Source organism: Gallus gallus, chromosome 9 (assembly GCF_016699485.2).
Source record: "Gallus gallus isolate bGalGal1 chromosome 9, bGalGal1.mat.broiler.GRCg7b, whole genome shotgun sequence".
In the NCBI taxonomy this organism is placed as follows: domain Eukaryota; kingdom Metazoa; phylum Chordata; class Aves; order Galliformes; family Phasianidae; genus Gallus; species Gallus gallus.
The window spans coordinates 12,520,267-12,534,016 of NC_052540.1; the positions used below are offsets into that span (position 1 = coordinate 12,520,267).

At 48.6% G+C, this 13,750-nt stretch overlaps 1 protein-coding gene and 1 long non-coding RNA gene across 5 annotated transcripts in view; one reads left to right on the forward strand and one right to left on the reverse strand.

Moving 5' to 3' along the window:
• The first annotated feature begins 4,813 nt into the window (after window positions 1–4,813).
• The window catches only part of ATP13A3 (ATPase 13A3), a 55,812-nt gene continuing 46,875 nt past the window's right edge, over window positions 4,814–13,750 (forward strand). The window contains exons 1-3 of one of the 4 annotated variants that reach the window (XM_046898496.1): window positions 4,814–6,196; window positions 6,839–7,063; window positions 9,101–9,150. The gene's annotated coding sequence lies outside the window, so the exon portion shown is untranslated. Of the gene's footprint in view, window positions 6,197–6,838; window positions 7,064–7,631; window positions 7,900–9,100; window positions 9,151–13,750 lie in introns of those variants that run through there. The other 3 variants (XM_015291596.4, XM_046898497.1, XM_015291595.4) reach the window with 3 other exon arrangements.
• On the reverse strand, window positions 6,604–7,608 carry LOC107054103. Its single transcript, XR_001468065.4, has 2 exons — window positions 7,435–7,608; window positions 6,604–6,967 (listed from the first exon to the last, which is right to left on the reverse strand). It is a non-coding gene; the product is annotated as an uncharacterized LOC107054103 (long non-coding RNA).

A 13,750-nucleotide genomic window follows, 5' to 3' on the forward strand; every position in this document is an offset into this window, starting at 1 on the left:
GCACGCGTCTGCTCCCAGTGGGCTCTCCATGCCTGGCTACAGGTCCATACAGGGACCCCGGGCCCCTGCGGTGGTGAAGTCATGCCTTTGATGTGCTGTGGGGCTGCCCCGTGCTGCTCCGCAGCATTGTTGGGCAGGATCTGAGTAGCCATTGTGTGAGGCAAAACAAACCCTTCCTATCGTGTCAAAGGCTCACGGGGTGGCCCTGCTTCCAGCTGCCGGCTGAAGCACCAGCGCAGCCCTGATAACAATCTCCTCCTGCAAAAGGGTTCAAGTCCCCGCTCTGGCGGGTGATGTCACCTTATCAGCACTCAGGGCTGATGATAAAGGGATCAATCCAAGCCCAGCCACCTCCCCACCGCAGCGCCGGCTGCAAACACAATGCACGGGGCCCTGCGTGCTCCTTCCCAGCAGGAGGGTCGTGCAGCCCGGGCCCCGCACAGCGCCGGGATGGGAACAATAGTGGCCGTGGTGCTGGCGGGTGGGCGACTCCTGAGAATCATGTGCTTACCCTAGCTGCAGCAGAGGCAATTTGTCAAAGTCCTATTTTCCTCTCGCTGATAAGATAGGGCTCATGGAGTACAATAATGTCTTCCTGAGATACAATTGTGGCTCTTCTACTCAGCGCATGCAGAGGGGAGGCTAATTTTGGCCTCACTAGGCTAGCAGGGGTGAGAGAGGCCAAGCGGCTCTCCATGGAGACCAGGACAGGGTCACGGTGCTAGCTGTGCAACTGCAAGTGATGGGCACAGGCCTTTGGCAAGCTCTGCCCCAGCAGCTTGGGGAACACTTTGCTCCATTGCCCCAACTGCCCAGGCACGGTTGCCTCATCCCCACCGAGCACAGCACCGGACCGTGCCTGCTGGGAGACACCAACATCCCCAGCCTCCCTGCTGCTGCTCCAGCATTGCAGCTGCACAAGAAGCTGGTGCAAGTAGCTTTGTGGCCTTGCAGAAGGTGTGGTGCTGCTTGGGGATGCAGTGCTGCCCACCCCCTGTATGCGCCCAGCACCTGCAGCTGTGTCCTCACCTCAGTGCCGTCACAGCTGCAGGCAATGTCAAGGAAAAAGCAGTAAAGGACAGCTGGCAAAATCAGACCCCACCCTCCCTGGGATCTGGGCCTTTTAAATAAGAACGGAGAGAGTGCTGCAAGGAATTGGAATGGGATATTTGGTAGGGGCTGGACCCTGCTTCCCTCAAAGGGCGATGTGCAGCACTGCCTCCCAGCAGCACAGCCCTCTGGCAGAGCTGACGTTTCCATTTTGGCAAACTGCTTGGGATGCACTTTCTCCACAGCTTGAAATCTGAGCATAATGCTATCTTCACGAACCATATTCACCAGCCTGATAATGTGACATAACAGAAGGTCAGTGGAAAAGTTAATATAACTTATTGGCTGATTTTTTTTAAAATCTAATCATCTGTTTTTCCTTTTTCCTGCCCACCCGCACCCAGCACCCTGCTGACATTTTCCAGCTATTCCCGAAACAATGGTGAGGGTGGGAATGCTGTGAGCAGGCAGAGCTGTGAAGAAGGTTTTTCCTGTGTGGCTGCTGCTGCATCTTGCTGCTCTGGGATGGTGCAGGCTGTGCTTGAGCCCAGGACACTGGCATGGCCAAGGACAAGGATGGCACCAGGTTGCAAGGACGGATTCTCTGGAAACGAATCCCTTTGGGTGAGCTCTCCATCAGCACGTGCTTCTCGGCAGGAAAAAAACCTGGAGCGGTGTGTAGGTGGGTGCACACCTTCGCACATGTATGCATGTGGTGGGAAGCACTGGCACGCAAGCTCTGCTCTTGCACATTCCTCCCTAGCCACTGTGAGCATGCTTCCACTTGCTTGCCCAAATGCATGGGGTTGAAAGCCACAGGGAGCAGCTGCTTCACCCCACTGCTGTTCTCCAGCCACTTGTCTCCGCCTGCCCTGAGGCCTGTGCTGTCTGCACAGCCCTTGCTATGTCTGGAGCAATTGAGCAGCCAGATGGTTGTTAGGGCACGACCTATCCTGAGGACGCAGGTGAGCTTGCTTCACCAGGGTGGGGCTGCAAAGAGTCATTTCTTACGCTAATACTTTACAGATGCAAGAGAAAGGACCTCAGGGGGCAGAGGATGGCAGAAGGGATATGGGGGCTACTTGTTCAGCAAGAACTGTTGCTTGGAAGTGCAGGCTTTGGAGTTTCTGCTGAACCCTGTGAGGAGGAGCACCAGGGAGGCTGCCTTCTGGCATAGGCTTAGGCAAGGAGACAGTTCAGGAGGTTTCTGTTGGGCTGTAGTGAATCCCTCTCACTTGAGCGCTTGGGAAGGGAAGGGGCTGCCTCCCAGCCTGACTAGGATGTGCTTCCCCATCTCATAGATAGGCACAGGAGCAGAGCTGGAGCCAAAAGGTGGGCCTGAGCTCCCAGTTAACAGCTTGCCCTGGTTTTCTCCAAGCCCCTCTCTTCCTGCTCTGCTCTAACAGGGCTTAGCTTAAGGTTGGATGGAGAATTTAGTCTGGCTAAAGCCACAATGAATCTTAGCTGGTGAGATGAGCTTGTGTGCTTTTGTAGTTTCAGCTTAATTACTGCCAAGGCAAGAACATTGCCTTCTTGCCAGAGGCTTGCTTTCATCCCTGCTCAGACATCACACGGTTACTGTTGGCAGAACTGTGGAAACACTGTGAGTATCCCACAGGCAAGAATTCCTCATCCTGCAGCTGAAGGGCTGTGGCGTGGTGCCTTAAATCTTCCTTCTGTCTTCAGAAGCATGTCAGAAACTTTTGGGTATTGCGGGGACAAAGTCAAGCTGGTGTGGCTCGAGGGAGTTGTTTATGCTGGAGATGGGGCTTTGCTCTGCTCTTTAGAGCACTGTCACTGTGTCTGTGCCTCCTCCCTATGCGAAGTCCACATGCGTTATGCAGTGCCTGGTGCTGGCTGTGCCACAGTCCTGCCCAGCACTGCCATTTTCCCTAATATTGCAGCTGGCCTTTGGAGCTGGGTGGGCCTTGCAGCAAGGGTGTGTGCAAAGAAGGGTTGTGAGGCTGTCAGGTCCCATCCAGAAGCGGCCTCACGTGGGAGTAGTAGGAGATGATGAAAATATGCTATAGGAATGCTATCACAAGAGCAGTGGGTTGCCTGGGTGGTGTGGGTGCTGTTTCAGATCATAGTTATATGGTATTAAGGGCCAGGTTGAGCGGGCCCTGGGTAGCCTGAGCTGGTGGGGGACAGCCAGCCCACGGCAGCTGTTAGGACTGGGTGGGCTTTAAGGTCCCTTCCAACCCAAGCCATGCTATGATTCTCTGCTCTTGTCCAAGTCTTGTGGTCCCCTCTGAGCCAGGTCCTGTCAGAAGCAGACATAGGTGTGTGTGTAGGTGCTCAGCTGGACGTGGGGCAGCTGCAGTAGCATCTCCACAACCAGTGTAGAAGGACAGAAGGTGAATGCAAGCGTTGCATGTGCTGTCTGGCTTTGATGACTTTAAGGAAAGATCAAGGTGGTGTTTTTATTTTTCAGTTCAGTAGTGGAACTTTGCTATGATAAATATGTCTTGGTAACCAGGAATGCAGACAACACTAGTTCAAAGACTTTTTTCCAGTGTTGCATATCTAAAGCTGCTCATCACAGTAGAGCCTTTGCTGGACTGAGCGTAACAAGGATTGCATTCTTGTTCCGTGCTGAGGATATGAAAGCAAGGCACTGATCTTTGCAGATCTTGAAGAATGTGCCAGTGGTATTTCAGTAATCTAATGCTCTGCAGCCTGTGAAGGCTGCACAGTAACTGAAAGGAAATATCTTTGTTTTTATTCACTTGGCTTTATTCCTAATTCATTCTTTGATGCCATCAGCTTGGGATAATACATTTTCAGAGATATGCTTGAAATTAAGGAAATGAGTCTGATTATCAAAGTCCTTTAAATATACTTTCAGGGAGAAATGTACAACAATAGAGGTATTAAAGGCCCCATTTTCAAGCAATTCTAATATAAAATAAAAACATCATGCTGCTAGATGGTGAGGTCCATTAGCAGTGTGTGTGTGCATTCTGCAGCTTGAGAGGATATCTGCTTTTCCAGTTGTGAAAGCTGCTCGATAGTTTGAGTCTTTCCTCTTTGCTGGCTGGGCGGAGGCAGACTCAGTTAACTGTCTCTTCACTTGCAGACAAATAATAAATGCAAGAAAACTTACTACTTGAGGCAGAAGCAATGGTTTCTCAACTCTTGTGTTTGAGATTTGCCTGCATTTTATTTATCTATTTGTCTACTATGGTATGTCTGTGCTGGCTTGGGTTTTACTGGAATACTTCATAGTGAAGTCAGTAGCTGTACCAGTACCTACCTGAGCAGTAAGCTGGAAGCAGGCACAGCCTCCTTGCTGCTTTGCACGGCAGTCACAGGGCTAGCAACAGGAGTGGGAAAGCATGGTATTTATTCTGTCTACTGTAAATGTGACTATTTAAGATCTTGCTCCAATAAATGGAGCAATGAATTCCCCTTTCACTGCGACTGCTCGTAAAGACGTGACTTACTAGATATGCTGCTGTTGTAATGAAAATATCTGGCAGAGTAATTTGAAATCAAGAAGAACTGAATGTCTGGAAGAAGGAGAAAAGGGATAGGGTGACACGAGAAAAGAAAGGCTTCAGCTGTGACAATCTTGGGCACTGTGTACAATCTGTTCTTTAAGCTGTTTCACAAGCTCCTCTGGCAGGGAAGTGATAATAAATTGTTTAACGACTTGGACTTGCCAATGTAGTTTAAGAAGCTTTAAAAGGAGACATTTAAAGGCTTGTGGCTGTGTATGACTCATCTAGAACACTAAAACTGCAATTGCAGATTGCTCACCACCATTTCACAGGGCACTCTGTGCAGCTGGCTGTGCCCTCGGGAGCTCAGGCACTTGGCTCAGGAGCCCCTGTTCCATCCAGGTGCCAGTTATGTGTGGGAGCACCCAGAGCATGGCCCTGATGCTGGTGCTCTTTCCAGCCCCGCTGACCCTCTGCTGGCAGTGAGCCCCATCCTGCAAGCAGCTGAGGTCAGGAAAAACAAAGGTAGGAAAGGTAGGAAGAGACTCTCCTTCCCGGGGAAGTCAAACAAATGGGGCTGGATGCATCCCACAGGAGTCCCTGTGGTCATCCCTGGGGAGGACTGGGTGGCACAGTGCTAGCAGAGATGTGTTTGCAGCTTTGAGGGCCAGCTGTGTGCCTGTGCATTTCAGAGGTGAGTCTCTGAACCTACTCTGAGATAAGGCTCATATTTATACAGTCCTACCAGAAAAAGCAGGGTGGAACACACTAATACATACACATTAAGGAGACCGAATAAATAAACAGTAGGTTTTGATTTATTTTCTCTGCTACTTGGATATCTTAGTTTTGGCACAAGATGGATTTTGTACACAAATGTGATCTCCAGTTAGGCTTTTGTGTTTGCTGATTTAGAAAATCACGTACAAAGGAGAAAAGCCTTGCAAATGTTCTTAAGGCAAAAAGATTTTTGTGCTCTGTACTGCAGAAGCACGTCCAATCCTTGGCCCTGGGAGCTAGGTACTGTGCAGCAGGTAACACAGACGTTCTCTGCCGTCAAGAATCTACAGCTGAAGATGAGAGATAATGGTGGAAAAACATATAAAATACAGTTAGTCAGCTTGAGAAAGGGCGCTCGTTAAATGCCGCGTACCTGATTGGCATCATTCAGCACATCTGTGCCTCCAAGGGGAAAGTACAGGGTCACAAAGGAGTGCAAACCTGCTGTACCAGGAAAAGGCAGTGGAAGGGAGCGCTCAGCATCACGTGTGAAAACTCAGAGGAAGCCATAAAGGAGTCGGTGACCCCCAGCTTTATTGGGTCCTGTACTCAGTTCAGATCCACCAGAGAGTACGTTCAGGTGGAATGTATATGGCTGCGAAATCAAAATATTCCTGGGAAGCCCGTTAAGAAAGGCTGGCAGGCTTGATTTGAGCAGGCAGTTCGAGCTGCTTCTGTCCTCCAGCCCCAAGCTGCCGCTGTGTTCCCACATTTTTTAATTACGCTGGCTGTAAAAGGCTGTAACGTTTCCAAAAGCAGCGACAGAACTGGAGTGTGTGCCCTGGCTCATTTCCTTGTGAACAAATCTCACAAAGGAGAACTGAACGGAGGAAAAACTGCTATTTCCATTTATTTATTTATTTACTATTTCTACCAGGTTGAAGACCTGATGCTTTAAAGGAATCGAACGGAGGGCTTTGTTGGTAAGACGTAATTCATTGCATCTTGTGACCTGTCCCTTTCCTAGGAAAGGCATAGCTAGCAATGCTGTGGGAGCACCAGGGCTGCCAGTCATCTCCTGTGCTACAAACCAGAGCTGTGCCAAGAGAGCTGGAAAGCAGCTGGAACAGCTTAAGGAGATGGGTGGAGGGAACATGCCAACCACAAAATTAATTTCTGAATTAATAAAAGCTTGCGTGGTTTGAGGTTTGTGAAGCAATAAACGTGTTCAAATTTGCTAGAGACTGAAAAAGAAAAGCAATTAGGTGCAAGGGAAACCTTCAAGGGTAGATAAGGATAACATGCTGGAATATGCAACGGGCTGAAAAATGTTATGAGAAGGTAATTGAAAATGACTAAAAGTATTTTGGTGAACGTATATAAGCATGCGTTGAGGCAAACCTTGATTCTTTTATTCCATCATTCCCTATTAAATAAGAGCTTCTGGTTAACAGCAGTAATAAGTTCATAATATTTCTCCTTTGAAACACACGATAAACTCTTTCAGCAGCCAGAACTTAGTCCAAAAGGTATCTTTGACTTTTCCTCATCACAGCTGCGTGTGGATACATATGGATGTCTGTTGCTCCCGTTTACGTGTGTTGCCTCTGCTTTTCTTTCAAAAGCCGGGCAGAACAGCACCCGTTTCAGCCCTCCTGCTTTCGTGTGCCTGTTCTGGACACCACCACATAGCTGCCTCTTTCCCTCTGCTCTCCACTGCATCTCCCATGTAACGCTGCTGCTCGTCGCACGGCCTGTGAAAGAAGCGCAGTTTTCAGCCCGTTTTGCCAACCAATTCAAGAGGCGGTCTGAGCGTGCCGAGATGCAATGGCAGCTGTGCAAGTCTTAAGGTAAGTTATAAAGGCAGTGCAACCAAGTGCACAAATAGAAGGGCTGACAAGAAGCTTAGGGCAGCACTGCACAGGAAGAACTGCTGAGTCCTCACCCTGCCACAGTAACTGCTCTGTCCCAGGTAAGCAGTTACCAAAACACGGCTAATCTGACCCCAACCTTTGGCAAGAAGCAGTAAGGAAGTCGATGCAGCACACTGCCAACACCTCTCTATCGCACTGCTACGTAACATCCTTGAGCAACAGCTGCCTTTGTGGAAAGAGAGCTGGAGTTTTTCCAGCGCAGCCCCAGAGCATCGCAGCCCGGCTCACGGAACCCACCCCGCTCTTAGCAGCCGGTATCCCGAAGAAGACTCCCCTGAGGCACAGACCTCACTGTCTCTGGTGCGGCCCGGGCTGCCCTTAGGTCTCAGCAGTCCCTGAAAGGCCGCAGCCTCGGAGGAGCGCACGGCCACCCCGCCCTCAGCGTGCAGCGGCCCCCCAGCACCCTCCAACCTCACCTCAGCCCCGCCTACTCTCGCGATGCCCCGCCCACACCGTCCCCCCCCTTCCGGCGGCGACGCCGTCACTTCCGTGCCCCTCCCTGCCCCCGCCCAGCGCGGCCGGCGCGTGGAGCCGGTTGGCGGCGGATCCGGTCGCGCCTCGCGAGGCAGCCGCGCGCGCGCCGCCGGGCGAGCGGGCGGGGGTGGGGGTGGGGCGGGGGAGAGCCGGTCCCGCGCCGGTCCCGCGCCCACCCGCCGGCATGGGGCTCAGCTGAGGCGCCGCCGGTGAGTGGGGCCGCGCAGGTGGCGGCGGGCGCGGCCCGGCAGGTGCGGAGGGGCCCTCTCCGCCGACAGGTGCGGCCCCGCGGGGCGGGCGCCGAGGTCACGGCGGAGCCCGGGGGGCGCCGCCGGCGATAACGGGCCCGCGGCGCGCCTCGGCGGCGGGAGGGGCCGCGGCACGTGCGGGGCCTTCCGGCGGCGGCCGCCCCGGGGGGCACCTTCGTTCGGCTCCGGCTCCCGCCCGGGCAGCGCGTAGCGCCGCGTTCTGCCGCGCGGCTGCGGTTCGCCCGTGGGTGCCGCGGCGGTCGTGTGCCGGAGGGAAAGTTCCCGGCCGAGCGCGCGGGGCGGGCCCGTCCGCGTGTGAGCGGCCGAGGCGCTGCCGCGCTGCTGTCAGCGGAGCGCTTCTGTCCGCTGGGCCCGGGCTGCGGCCCCTGACAGCCGCCGCTGCGTCCTTGAGCCTCTGCCTCTGGGAAACTGCCGCCTGCGTTGAGTGCCGGAGCTGGAAGCGTTGACAGGGCGATTCTTAAAGCAGTGGCATCGATCAGGCGTCGTTGCCGGGTTCTAGAAAATACCGGGGGCTTGCTTTGCTGTAATAAAGGCACGTATTGGCTTTGTGTTCTGCCCGCTGAAGTTTGGTGTGGTTTACTGGCCCATTGTGCTGTGTATTTTCCGTAATCAATGATAGCGCTTCCAGCTTCAGGTACCTCCACGTTGGCAGCTGATATGGGGATTTGTTTATCTTTGCTTTGGAACTCAGAGCAGTTCCAATGTGATGCTGACTATGTAAAGTGCAACTCCCTTCTTTACAACGGTAGGATTTCTTAGAAATACTTCAGGTGAAGAGGCAGAACTTTTAATACCTGCCGTTCTGGCTCTGGAACAGGGCTCTAGAACAGCCGTGTGCTGTCAGGGTGAGCACCACATACCTGCGGGGTTGTGGTTGGCCGCATACTTCCACTCCTGGAGCAGTTCAAGAGGCTGTTGCCCCCCTCAGCTGAGATAGCAGATCCCGCGGCAACGGGGGCTGCTTGACATCCAGGCTGCTTAATGTGGTCAGTGCTGCTGGCTGGCTGTGCACACTGCCTGCTTTCTCTTCACGTGCGGTGTTTGAGCGTTTCGTTCTGGGTTTAGAGTTCTTCAGAATGTTTTCTTTGCTGCGAGCACTCAATAGAACCGTATAGTATTTTCTTTGCTAATGCAATTAAGATCAAATTTCGCTGTTCATCCCTCTGACTCTGCTTTTTTTTTTTCTTGTTTTTTTTCTTTTAATTTGCAGGTGACTCAGCCATTGGATGAGATTTGTCCACACACTGGCTCTTCAGACAGGTTAGCTACATTTTTCTGCCGTCAGTTTTCACCATACTTGGAGGAGTCGTTGCTTTTCATTAAAATAAATCTGACTGTTGTAAGGTCCTCCGTTTCTGCTGCTGAGCACTGAGCTTCTTGAACCTGTGGCTAAAGAGCCTTTTTGGTGTTGTTTTAATACAGTGCACGTTACAAGTCATGCTCTGCTGAACCTAGTGTCCACACGTACCACTGTCATTGGTGACTGTAATAGACCTTTGACTGCATGTACGACGAGGAAAGTTTTGTCTTGGTGTGTGGTGTGGCAGTAAGGGCTCTGTTCTGCTGTTTCTGTAAACTACTTTTTCTTTTAGTTAACTACAAATATGACTTTACAGTGTGATGAACATGTACTGTGTAAACTTTGAAACTGTGAAATTGGTTTGAGGACATATTGCAACTCATGTAGCTCTCCTGACTTCTCAGAAACATATTGATAAGGTGGCTTAGTGGAACACCATTGTTGAGGAAGAGCTGTGAGGAACAGCTTTGACTTCTGACAGCATGGGGCGTTCCCAGAGTGAGAGCCTCAATCAGCTAGGGAAATCTGATGTCATGGAAAGAACTCAGCTTCTGAAGTTCTTCAGAAAATGGGTGAACATTTCAGTGATGATGAAGTAGGTGATTCAGAAGGCCATGTCTAATGTGATACAACTGAGGGCAGACTGAAGGCCTTTTCCCAGGTTATTGTTCAGGCTGGTACTGCTGCTGGAAATGAACTCTTGCCCTAGCAGCTTTTCTGCCTCTGTGTTCTGCCAGCTAAAGTGTGCTGTGGCTTGGGGCAGTGTGCAGCCCGGACACAAAGTTGGAAGACTTGTGTCTTCCAGGTAACTTGCAGATGAACTCATGTCATCAAAACCACCTTTCTATTTAGTGTATAATATGCTGCTACTTCTCTTTCTCAGTATGTCTCCCCTTCCAGTCTAGATTAGTGTCTTGATTTGAAAATCAGTTTGTAGACTAAACTGTTAAACAGCATGTTTTTATTGCACTCTGTGCATTGCTATTACTAGTTACTCCTTTTGATTTGTTGTTGCTTGGATCCCTACAGTGCTACTATTGCCATGGTAACTGAGTGTCTCAGTCTTTTAGAGCAACTCTGTCCAACTTCATGTGCATATAGGGTATCACATTTGATTTTAGCATGGTGAGCTGTGTGTGTCTCTTTCTAGATCTTTATTTGCTCCTCTTTCATCTCCTTCAGAATTCCTTGCTGAGGTTCTGGCTGTCCATGTTTCTTCACCTTTCTATTTATCCCTTCTCTGTCCAAGATCCCACAAAGCTTTGAGATCCGGTTGACTTTAATTTTGGTTGAAGCTTACTGTCTTATGCCATGAGGAGAAAGAAGCTTAGTGAAAGGATTGCAAGCAACTCTGCAAACTCAGGCTCCAATGGAGCTGCTGGACAGCAGCTGTCACTTCCTGAGTACCTTCTAGAAGTAGTAGTACTGTTCTAGGTTCTTTGCTTGGTTTCTTGTAGTAGTGTCCTGCAAACTTCTTGAGCTCGTGCTCTCATCCTGTCCTTTGTTAGCTGTCCTCCAGACTATGTGCTTGTTTCTGTAGTTTATTTTTTTGTTTGTTTGATCTTTTCCCCTCAGGAGGGTTTGATGGCTGGGGCAGGCACTAATTCATCTCTAGCTGAAGAGAGAGGAATGGAGAGCACGAGCTGTGCTGGGTCAGCTGGCATGCAATGCCTAGTGTTGGAGGAAGGGCGTGTAGCACAGGGGGAAGTTACATCACAGTAGCTGAGTGAGATTGAGAAACCGTGATTCAGTCTTCTTCTGCTAGCACACCATGTGACAAGTGTAGTGCATCAGGCAAACTCTTCTGTGAATCCTTGTGAATCTAAGGAATCCTTAAGAATCCTTCAAACAAACAAACAAACTATTGACATGGGCCCCTAAGAAAATGAGTTTTTATTGTCAAGGCCACGTTGCAGTGGGTTGCCCATGTCATGGAGGAAATTTGTACTAGAACTGGGAATTGACATGGAAAAGCCAGCTGTTCATCGTGCATAGTATCTATTAACTTGTTCCTTGTTCGGATACTGTTAAGCGTGTTTCTGAAGAATCCCAGCAGTGGATTATTTTGATTTGTCTAGGATCTCTTGTAGGAACCAGTGCTTCCAGCTCTGAGTTGAGAGGTGCGCTCCAGTAGCTTTGTCAGTGACTGGGGAGAACACTTTCCTCATTAAATGTCTGCTTGTTAAGAGCTTGGTGGTAGCTGGCATGAAAGTAAGAGATTGCATAGGACCCAGCGGAAGAATGTTCTTTAAGTAATTTTTTTGGGAACTAGAAAAACGGACTTTCAGATTTCATTTCCTCTGTATGAAGGCAGTATCAGCATAGTGCGTGAATAAATACTTCTTCATTGTTGATTTGGGTGGACTTATCCTTTGGATTGCTTAAAGATTTGCATGGGAGAATTGAGTAGGTACTTCTGTGTGCTTTTGTTTGAGATTAGCATGGACTGTAGTAGGCACAGTGTAGTTTAGTATGTTTGGTGCTTTTCAGTGAGAAAACGAAACACAGTGGTTTGATTAGTGCTTCAGTGTGGTTATGTTTTGCATGGTAGAGGAGTGCATACAACACAAATCCTAGTTCAACAATCCTAATTTCCTAATCAGATGTTCTAGAGAACGTTTGAAGTTATGGTAATACTGAAGTGTTTCCCTTTCACTGTTACACAGTGAACTAAAAATAGTTTTTCATTCATTAAAAAAAGCTATTTCCTTTGTTAAGTAATCTGTTTAGCAAAGAACAAAAGCTCAGCTTGTAGTAAACTGTAGCTGTATTATAGCCTCAAGTCTGACACCCATATTCCTCAGTGAAATAGCACAGCAAACTTCACTGTTTGGTAGCTGAAAGGCAGCCTTAAATAACAAAGGATAGGTGGTTTGTAGTTACTGCTTAGGATTTATGAATGTGGTCCACACAAAAATGTGAAGCTCTATCTTTTTTGTGATTTAAGCAAGGAACTTCAGCACTGTCTGCGTGGAGCCCTGTGTGGGGGATTGGCAGGGCATCCATGTTCTAAGTGCAAATGAAATAGCAACTAGCAAGGGACACAGAAGTGACAAGGTTTCTGTGAAAGTTCATTAATAGGAGAAGGAAGACTGAAAAACGCGTTGATTCGGTGGAGAAAGTGTGTATCTACAGAAGATGCAGACCATTTAAAATGCTTGTTACCTAATTTGCTTGTCCTCTCTAATGTAATTTCGTGCAGGTGTTTAATCTTATTAATGCTTCTGTGAATACTTGTGATTTTGCACTGGGGTGTAATGACATCAAATGTTTCTTCGTCAGCTGGCCCTGGTAAGCTTCAATGTAAAATTCTCAAAATGGCTTTAAAAAGCTCAAAAAATGCTGAAAGGTTACTAGAAGTACACCAGAATACTAGAAAACTGATAAAGGACAGCTCTTAAGAGAGTTGTGATGGAAGAGAGCTGAAGAAGAGAAGCTTGATGTCTGACAGTTCACAATCCCAGCGGATGGAAAAAACTGAGATAAACAGGCAAGCATTCTATTTTCAAGTGCCTGGAAGATAAGTAGCAGAAGAATAGCAGCATGAACTGATATGTGTGGGAACTAATTGCATCAAAAGTCTAATATTGTTGTATTTCATAGCAGAAGACTGTGGATATGGTGGAGGCAGTAGTGGTGTTGTCTCTTTTTATTAAACTGAGATTTTTCACATTTTAATGGACTCATTAGTATAGGGCGACAAGGTCTGGAAGGAAGTGAGTACTTTGAGAAATGTAAAATTGGGTAGGTGATCCTGGTCAGAGAACAGTAATTAATGATTCAGCGTTGAAATGAGGTTATATTGACTGTTTCTGTCCTGGGTATACTAACCTTTCATGAAAGTACTGGTCAGTTGGCTGATTCAATGTGCTTATTAAACGCAGTGTTGAAAGACACGATGAGAGTTTAAAATGACCTGAAAAATATGCTGAAATCCTGGAGGCGGATGCAGGGTACTGCATGAGGCAGGAATTAGTAGTTGTGCAAATGTGGAGTGAGGAATAACTGATTAGGTGCTGGGAAAAGGACCAGGGGGTGTACTGGATCACAAGTTGAACATGAGTCACTGTCATGCTGTTTTCAGAAAAGGCAAATATCTTGTTGGGATGTTTAAACAGGAGCAGTGTTTGTGAGATGTAAAGTTTACATCTTTTGGCTTTGTTTGCCGTTGGTATAGTTTCAGTGTGCAGGCAGTATCTGAGTGCCAGAATTGACAGGGAATTTGGACTATGAGGGAAGAGTTCAGAGAAGAGAAAAGCAGATGATTGGAGTTTGAGGAAACAACTACATAAAGATGGAAGAAAATAAGTCATTTTGGTAGGAGATGAGGTTAAGGGGAATGTGACAGGTTTAAAGTATTTAAGATGTATAAGAAGGAAATGCTGTTTTCCACTACCATTATGGGCAGATTGACATGGGATTAGATATCCTTAAGGAAAGCACTGGTTTTGCTTTCAACTTTCCTACAGCAAAAAGAGTATTTTAAGATGTCTTTTTGTTGGTGGCCGTTAAGAAGAAGTTGGTATGTTGAGAAAGGCAAGTACGGTTGGTTTAGTTTGG